Genomic DNA, 8496 nt, shown 5'->3' on the forward strand with positions numbered 1-8496 from the left:
TCCCAAGGGGACACGAATCACCACTAGCCAATCCACCAAAGCCCACGACATGGCCTCTGGCTCTGGGGTTTTGAAAGGCAGATCCTATCAGCATATTTAACAAGAGGGATGAATTTTGTCACCAGAATCAAAATTCTACTTTAGAAATTCAGGTGTGATACGGAGACCTGGGCTTTCACGACTACACAGCTACTTGAAAGCACCGATTCCTGCAGCTGGTGAGCAGTTTAGACGGAGAGGAGCAGGGGGCAGGTCAGGTACTGCAGGAGGCCAAGGCCTCTCCCTTTAGCTTGGCAACATCAAACTGTCCCTTGGTCTCAATGACAGCAGTGTCCCAAGTAGGTTTCTTTGCCTAGTACTGGTCCAAAAAGAACACTGTGAGAAACACGGTACTGCGTGTCTGTCCACTCGGCCATCTGACAGTGACCTTTACTAGTAAAGAAATCCAATCACCTTGATAAGCCGGCATAGCTCAAGTTAGGTGTCTGACCCTCTTATGTCCAGAACATTTTACTGAGAAATGCTGAAGTTGTTGGTGGATGGCGCCCCGTTAAGAGGGGCAGAAAATCAATTTATTGGAGAACTTACAAGATAAAACCTCTGATCCTATCCCATGTTAACTTTAATTATTATTAACAGTATTCTGTGAAACCCGGGGCAGCTTGGTGGCTCAGTTAAGCATCTGACTTTTTAAGACTTTAAGAAGGTGCACACAAGCAGGGGGAATGGGAGTAGATTCCCCACTGAGCGCAGAGCCTGAAGTACCTGACTTGATTCGATTTCAGCTCCTGATCTCAGGATTGTGGCACTGGGCATGGAGTCAGCTTGAGATTCTCCCTCTCCCTTTAAAAATATTCTGGGAAACATTCATTCATACAAGAATGTGTTAGCTGAGTCACAGAATAAAATCCCATTATGAACATCTCAACATGAAATCCATGTTACAAAGTCCATTTTTAAAAATGTTTATTTGTGCTTCAAAACTTAAGCCTGAGTGACAAACATTAACTTCACAGGAAATCCACTCGGAGAAACCTCCTCCTGGGCTGAGCACCTGCTTCCTCGCAGGCTCCCAAACAGAGCACGTACATGTTCATAGCATTCAGTTTACAATCACGGTCTTCTTGCCCACACGCAAGTTACCCCCAGATCAGCTCAACTGTGGCATTCAGGATGGTCTCAAGTAGCCTTTGGCTCCTTTTTGAAGAGAAAGCCCAAAGACTTCTTATTCTCCTTTTGGGGGATTATTTTCTAGGCATTAACAGCAACAGAGGCCGTGCTGCTCCAGCTGGCATCACTCACTGGGGGAGAACGTGTAAGACCAAAGAGAGTCACTTGATGGATCAGTAATGAGGGGACTCCAACCTGAAAGCCAAATGTAAAGAAAAGGCAATGGTAGCAGCGCACATTCTAACAAAACATTAGATCAGGCCCATGCTGTTGAAGGGACCCTCAGGCAGTCTCAATGCAGGGTGGTCTGCTGCCCAGAGGACTTGAAACTGCAGCCCACTCTCAGGAGCTAATGCTCAAAGGGAACGGGGTCTGGCATGAGGCCAGCATAGAACCACCATTAAGCATTAGGGACATTCTTATTCAACCCCTTTCTGGAGGTAAAACTTTTTCAAGTCAAACCTGAAGGTCTCTGAGTCTCACGAAACAGTCAAATCTACTCTGCACAATGATAATGCCGGAAGTCAACTTCCCCACTTGCTAAACACATCCTTTGTTTCACTTACCGGCTGTAAACTGCCAGGGCCAGTTCTCAGGCTCACTAAATCCCACCCCAAATCTGGCTTCCTTGGTGACTGAACAATTATGTGACCTTAAATATAAAAAAGCCCACACACACCTCCCAATTTCAACAGAAAAGAGCAATCTGCCCACTTCAAGCCTGGCATTTAAATGGGAACAAAGCCAGACACCCTCCCAGCCCAGCAGCACGGGGCTACTCTCCTGCTCACATGCTGGCCGACCCAGCCCTCGGCGACCCAACGAGCAGCACCATGCCAGTCATGCTGCCCAGACAGGATCCGAGCCAACCCTAGGAGAGCTCCCTGGGGTTGTAAACAAAGCACCTGGAAACCAAATAGCTCCTGCTGTGCCATGGCAGCCCTTCTTTCCTCATTGTCACGATATGGTGCAGAGATAAGGTCATAGCCCTGCCATAGCTGGCAGACTTCCGACATTCCCGTCTGTCTCAAAGAGCGCATTCATTTCCTTGAAATATGGGACAAACACTCTTTCATTCCACAGTAAGAACATGACCCAGAACTGGGCTCCCTGCCCATTTCTGTCACCTCTTATAACTGTCCCCTCAGGACCATTCATCAAGGGGCCTAGAGCATGACAGGGCAGCCACACCATCGGCTTGCAAGTTGTAGAGGGATGATGTGCTCGACTGGGGCCTTAGCAGGGTAGACCGGATTCCCTCTGGAATCCACTCAATTTAATCCCTGATAAAGCCTGAACTTTTAAGAGCACAGACCTAAACCCTGAAGCCTCAGAATACACGGTTTCCCTTCAGTCGAGATTTTCAGACAGGGATAACTAAACCATCATAGGCTTGTGGGGCTAGAGGGACACAAAGGATGGAAACATAAAGACTATAAGCAACAGGGGAAGGCTTCTTTCACTTACCTCAGGCAAAGTAGTTCAGTTGTCTCACACACTGCAGACATCTGGCAAAAAAAAAAAACAAACCCGTGTTAAAATCTCCCTGCCACTCAGCACAATCCTAAACCCAGGGCAGGAGCAGCAAAATAAACATCCCACCCAAGTCTATTTGGAAGGTCTCTACTTACATACAGAAGTCAGTCTCCTCTTTGGGCCCAGGGCAGTAGACCCCCAGTAGACTCCTACTGGCATCTGCAGAAGCAGGTCCTACAGAAGCAGGATCCTTTTCCAGCCTCAGAAACCAAGGCTGAGACTGCTGCATCTGGCAAGGGGAAATTGCAAAAGAAAAATCCATTCAAGATATATACAGACAATTCTCAAGTAGGTCACTTTCAAATCACAAGCCTCTACTTTCTATAAGGCGAACTTGGGAAACTGAGCTTCAGACATCCATAATCCACAGGAAGGCCTTTGCCTTCAGACAGGGATAACTTTACATCATCATGGACTCAGCTCCCACCAACCTGCCAGCCCAAAGGGCTGATGCTTCTAGAACACACACACACAGGGACACCTGGGTGGCTCAGCGGCTGAGCATCTGCCTTTGACCCAGGGTGTGATCCTGGAGTCCTGGGATCGAGTCCCACATCGGGCTCCCTGCATGGAGCCTGCTTCTTCCTCTGCCTATGTCTCTGCCTCTCTATCTGTGTCTCTCATGAATAAATAAAATCTTAAAAAAAAAAAAAAAACCATACACACACAGACTACTTTTTCCTTACAAAATTGTGCTTTATTTGCCTCATGAGAATTCTCAATCTTGCTTCAAAGGTAAAAACTAGTGAGACCTAGTTGCCTAGATGTACCCAGCAACCCAGACCAGACTCATGGACACTGCCTGCCCTTTTAAAGACTGCCTACCTCGGCACAAAATGCCTAACAGTGGAGTACATATGGAGTGTATATGCCAGTTGTCAGTAAAATGTGTGGTTACTCCTGTCAGGGATCCTGTGAAGGCCAGCTGTACAAAAGGAACCTACTGCCAAGAGGCACCATCACACAAGGTCATTTCTCCTTCACTCACCTCTGCATATGAAATGATCCACCGAGCAAGATCAGTTTTTTTTAAGCAGAGGATTATAGATCTGTCTCAAGAGCTACTTAAAAATAGCCAGCAGTGCTATAATCTTGCTATAATAAAAACCTCTGAGCTAAAAGTAGATCAGATCATCTAATTGTTCCTATACAATTGCTCTTGGGATGGCCACACAATCCTTGGGCCTCACTGCGGGGTCATTCTCATCTGTGGTTGGAGGTGTACTTGTAACACTTTGTAGGTGGTTTGGATGTAATAGCCAAGTCCGGAAATAGTAACCCTATTTCACAAAGCAATAAAGCTCTGGTTGTTATCTGGTAACAGGCTAAGACTAGAGCCCAGATCTCTCGTTAGTTTGTTTATTTTTTAGATTTTTTCATGAGAGACACAGAGAGGGGAGGGGGGCAGAGACACAGGCAGAGGGAGAAGCAGGCTCCATGCAGGGAGCCCAATGTGGGACTCGATCCCAGGTCTCAGGATCACGCCCTGAGCCGAGGGCAGATACTAAACCACTGAGCCACCGGGCTGCCCTCTCAAGTTGGTTTAATATAAAGTTTCAATCTCAGCTCTGCTGATATTCTGGATAGATAGTTCTTTGTGGTGGAGGCTCTCTTGTATATTGTAGGATACTTCGCAGCACCCGTTAGATTCCAGTTGAGAATTGGTCAAATCGTCCCCCGACACACACTGGACTATCTTAATTATATCTCAATGAAACTGAAAAAAAAAAAAATAGCACTTCCACAGAATCTGCCATATTTTTACGGTTCTTAAAAAAAAAAAAAGCAAAAACAGGGCAGCCCTGGTGGCCCAGCAGTTTAACGCCATCTTCCGCCCTGGGTATCATCCTGGAGATCTGGGATTGAGTCCCACGTTGGGCTCCCTGCATGGAGCCTGCTTCTCCCTCTGCCTGGGTCTCTGCCTCTCTCTGTCCCTCATGAATAAATAAATAAAATCTTAGAAAAACACACACACACACACAAAAAAAACAAACAGCTGCGTAACTCTGTTTACTCAGTACAGTAACAAAGGAGAAAATACCGACCCTACTTCAGATTGTTTTAACAAACACTGGGAGGCTGCTTGGCAAGGAGGCTAGCAGAGTTCCACATCCCTTCCCTTATCTGGGCAGTTAACAATCCTAGGAGGCTCACATCACTGAAATCTCAGTCAGTCACTAAAGGGACACTAATCTATGCATCTCTGCCACGAGAGCTTAAAAAAAAAAAAAGGTTCCCAGTTATACACGGAATTTTCTTTTTTAGAGATTTTATTCATTTATTCATGAGAGACAACAGAGAAGGCAGACACATAGGCAGAGGGAGAAGTAGCCTGATGTGGGACCCTAAGGATCACATCCTGACCGGAAGGCAGACGGTCAACCACCCAGGTGACCCTATACAGAATTTTTATCACAAAAATCCTTACACTCAACATCTTAAGACAATGGTTTTCTTTTCTTTTCTTTAAGATTTTACTTATTTATAAGAAAGACAAAGAGGCAGAAGGAGAAGCAGACTCCCTGCAGGGAGCCAGATGTGGGACTCCATCCCAGGACCCCAGGATCACACCCTAAACCAAAGGCAGATGCTCAACAGCTGAGCCACCTGGGCGTCCCAAAATGGTTCTCACAGGATTTTTTTTTTTCCTTTTCTACAATCAACACCTTTAATCTCTAAGGGAAATGTAACAAAGTATATTCTAAGAGAAATGAGGTCAAGATGTTATTCTCAAGATTGGTTATTTAAGAAGCTGGGGCCTCGGGACGCCTGGGTGGCTCAGTAGTTGCGTGTCTGCCTTTGGCTCAGGGCGTGATCCCGAAATCCAGGGATCGAGTCTCGCATCCTGCTCTCTGCAGGCAGCAAGCTTCTCCTCCCTCTGCCTCTCTGTGAAAAAATGAATACAAACCTTAAAAAAAAAAAAAAAAAAGCTGAGCCTCAACGCATCAAAACTCTTCACAAAAGAGCCCTTTAAGACAAAGATAACTTTAAATCATCCACAAATACTTCCAAACCCCACCGAAGCCCATTTCCTAAGCCTCCCCGCCAACCTCGTGCGCGGCAACCGGTTTGAATCCAAACAGTGACACCTAGCGGCGCCGAGTCACACTGGCAAGGCCCTGCTCGCTTCCGGGACCCGGGTCCGTTTTCTTCTCACCCTAACCGGATGCGTGCGTCCACGTGTTCCTAAGAACCGAACTTAAAATCGGTAAAGTGGGATCCCTGGGTGGCTCAGCGGTTTGGCGCCTGCCTTTGGCCCAGGGCGCGATCCTGGAGTCCCGCGTCGGGCTCCCGGCACGGAGCCTGCTTCTCCCTCTGCCTGTGTCTCTGCCTATCATTAATTAATTAATTAATTAAATCTTTAAAAAAAAATAAAATTAGTAAAGTAAAGCGTGCGGCGGCCGGGTGTGGCAGGCCTGCCCACCATCTCGACTTTCTCACTTCTGGTCACCACCCGGGCCCTGCCAGCACCCATCCTTACCCATTTCACAGGGCTCCCCATTCGCTACTTTTAAGCTTCAACCTGCAGGTCTGCGACGCAAAGAAAACCCTGTACGGGAAGAGAGAGGGGAAAAAAATGAACATGGAAGGTAGGGCGCAGAGCATTATGGCTTTCCAAAATCTACAAGCCCCTTTACTACTATCTGTAGGACTGAATACGAACCACTGACCAGGGCCGACCTCGGGGCACTCCAGGACCCTCACGTTAACACTTGATGTGGATTAAGAACTACCACCGGCAGCCTCCCGTGGGCGGGCCCGGGAGACCCGCAGGGCACACACGGGGCTGCACAGGCTGGAGGACCCCCCCCAGGAGGGGCCCTCTGACTCCAAGGGGGGCCTGAGCTCTCTCCCTTCGATCGTCAACACTCGCGCCGCTCAGAAAGCGTTTTCCGATCCAGCATCTCAACTAACCCAACCACCCTACGAGGAAGACCGGCTTTACCGTCATCATCCCGCCCCCGAGGAAAGGGAGGCCGAGCGAACTAGCGCCGGGCCAAGGACGATCCCGTCTGCCCGCCTCGACAACCTTACCACAGCCAGAGGCTCCAGACTCCCTGTCCCGGTCGGGCCAGCAAGGAGCCGCCATGACTGCCGGCCACGCGGCCTGCCTCGACAAGAAGGCGGGGCTGCGCCTGCGCACAACTCTTCCCAGCGGTCTCGCGAGAGTTATCGCGATGTTGAGAGGGGCCTCATGGGAAGTGTAGTCCAAACAACCTCCGCCGGAGCCGGGGGAGGTGGGGGTGCGGCAGCAGCATCCTCAGCGCGATTCTGGAGCCACGGAGACGGTTGCTTCAGTTACAAGCATTTATCTACTGAGTGCACAGATTTTCCCTGGCGTAGAGTAGGGTGGCGCAGAAGGTTCGAGAGGGGTCTCCCTAGGGGAACGGGTGAGGACACCAGGGCCCGGCCGGACTGCACCTGGGGCGGAAAAGGGGTCATCTGGGTGCTGGGTTGCGCTAGAGAAGAGGCGGCAGGTTCCCGGGGCCGATTGGGCCTAGGGCTCCGCCGCCCTGCGGGTTGGGGTGAAGGCGGGAGGCCCGGGCGGCAGGGGGCGCCGGCGAGCGGGGCTCGGAGCGGCCCAGAGCCCTGGCGGTGGGTGATGCAGCAGAGCCAGAGCCATTCACTAGTCCGAGCCAGAATTTACACCTACTTGGAAATTAGTTCATTTTTTTAAATACTGTTTTTATTTATTTATTTTTAAAGATTTTCTTTATTTATTCATGAGAGATACAGAAAGAGAGAGAGACACACACACAGGGAGAGGGAGAAGCAGGTTCCCTGCAGGGACTCGATCCCGGAACTCGATGTGGGACTCGATGTGGGACTCGATCTCGGGACCCCAGGATCACACCCTGGGCCAAAGGCAGGCGCTAAACCGCTGAGCCACCCGGGCATCCCTTAAAATTTTTATTTATTTATTCATGAGAGACAGAGAGGAAGAGGCAGAGGGAGAAGCAGGCTCCTACGGGGCTGGGAGCCGGATGAGGGACTCGATCTCAGGACCCTGGGACGACGACCCAAAGGCAGATGCTCAACCAGAGCCACCCAGGTGCCCCCAGAAATTAGTTTAAACTTATAAGACAGAAAGGCCTTTTCAGCATTAGCCTCCCCCCGTTGTCATCAACCCGCTAGTGACTATGCAGTGGCATTTAGTCTGGGTTATGTTATTCTGTGTATGGCCATAGGTCGCAGGTGCTTATTATCAAGTTGCCACACTTGTTTATGTTTGCCTCCCTTGATTTGATTGTAAGCTCTTCTAGGCGGGAAGCATCTCTCGCTCGCTTGCTCTTCTAAAGACGTATTTATTTTAGAGAGAGAGTGTGCACAGCAGAAGGAGGGAATCTCAAGCAGGCTCCCCACTGATCACAGAGCCCGCCCCAGGGCTGGGTCCCACGACCCTGAGATCATGACCTGAGGGGAAACCAAAAGTCCAAGGCTTAACGGACTGAGCCACCCAGGCGCTCCATGAGACACTCTTTTACTTTTTTTTTTTTTCTTTTTAATTGCCTCCCAGAGTCTGGTTGTTATTCCTCTGCCTCTGCCCACGTACACAACAGATAATCATTGACTCACTTGGCAGTAACATCTGTCTTATGAAACTGGCCCTTGCATTTCTGTCTTGCCCTTGAATACAGTTTTGTAGAATAGGGAAAGGAGGAATGGGCTCTCTCCCTGAAAACTAAGTTCCTTTCATTTTCAGACTCGGAGAGGGAGTTTTGAATGTGGAAGTTCCCCAGAGCTGCTTGGATGGAGGCAAGGGACCCGCTGCAGGCCGAATAACAGCGA

At 49.2% G+C, this 8496-nt stretch overlaps 1 long non-coding RNA gene and 2 other non-coding genes across 4 annotated transcripts; all 3 read right to left on the reverse strand.

Moving 5' to 3' along the window:
* Window positions 1-949: 949 nt before the first annotated feature.
* Window positions 950-6897, reverse strand: LOC112672841 (uncharacterized). 2 transcript variants are annotated; one of them, XR_003144540.3, is made up of 5 exons: window positions 6742-6897; window positions 6188-6256; window positions 2802-2935; window positions 2638-2678; window positions 950-1365 (listed from the first exon to the last, which is right to left on the reverse strand). It is a non-coding gene; the product is annotated as an uncharacterized LOC112672841 (long non-coding RNA). The 2 variants fall into 2 exon arrangements; XR_007412802.1 differs by having other exon boundaries at window positions 6737-6865.
* LOC112673028 (small nucleolar RNA R38) lies at window positions 2494-2567 on the reverse strand. Its single transcript, XR_003144650.1, has one exon. It is a non-coding gene; the product is annotated as a small nucleolar RNA R38 (small nucleolar RNA).
* LOC112673022 (small nucleolar RNA R38) lies at window positions 3049-3126 on the reverse strand. The gene has a single exon (XR_003144647.1). It is a non-coding gene; the product is annotated as a small nucleolar RNA R38 (small nucleolar RNA).
* Window positions 6898-8496: the final 1599 nt, after the last annotated feature.

Source organism: Canis lupus, chromosome 9 (assembly GCF_003254725.2).
Source record: "Canis lupus dingo isolate Sandy chromosome 9, ASM325472v2, whole genome shotgun sequence".
Lineage (NCBI taxonomy): Eukaryota > Metazoa > Chordata > Mammalia > Carnivora > Canidae > Canis > Canis lupus.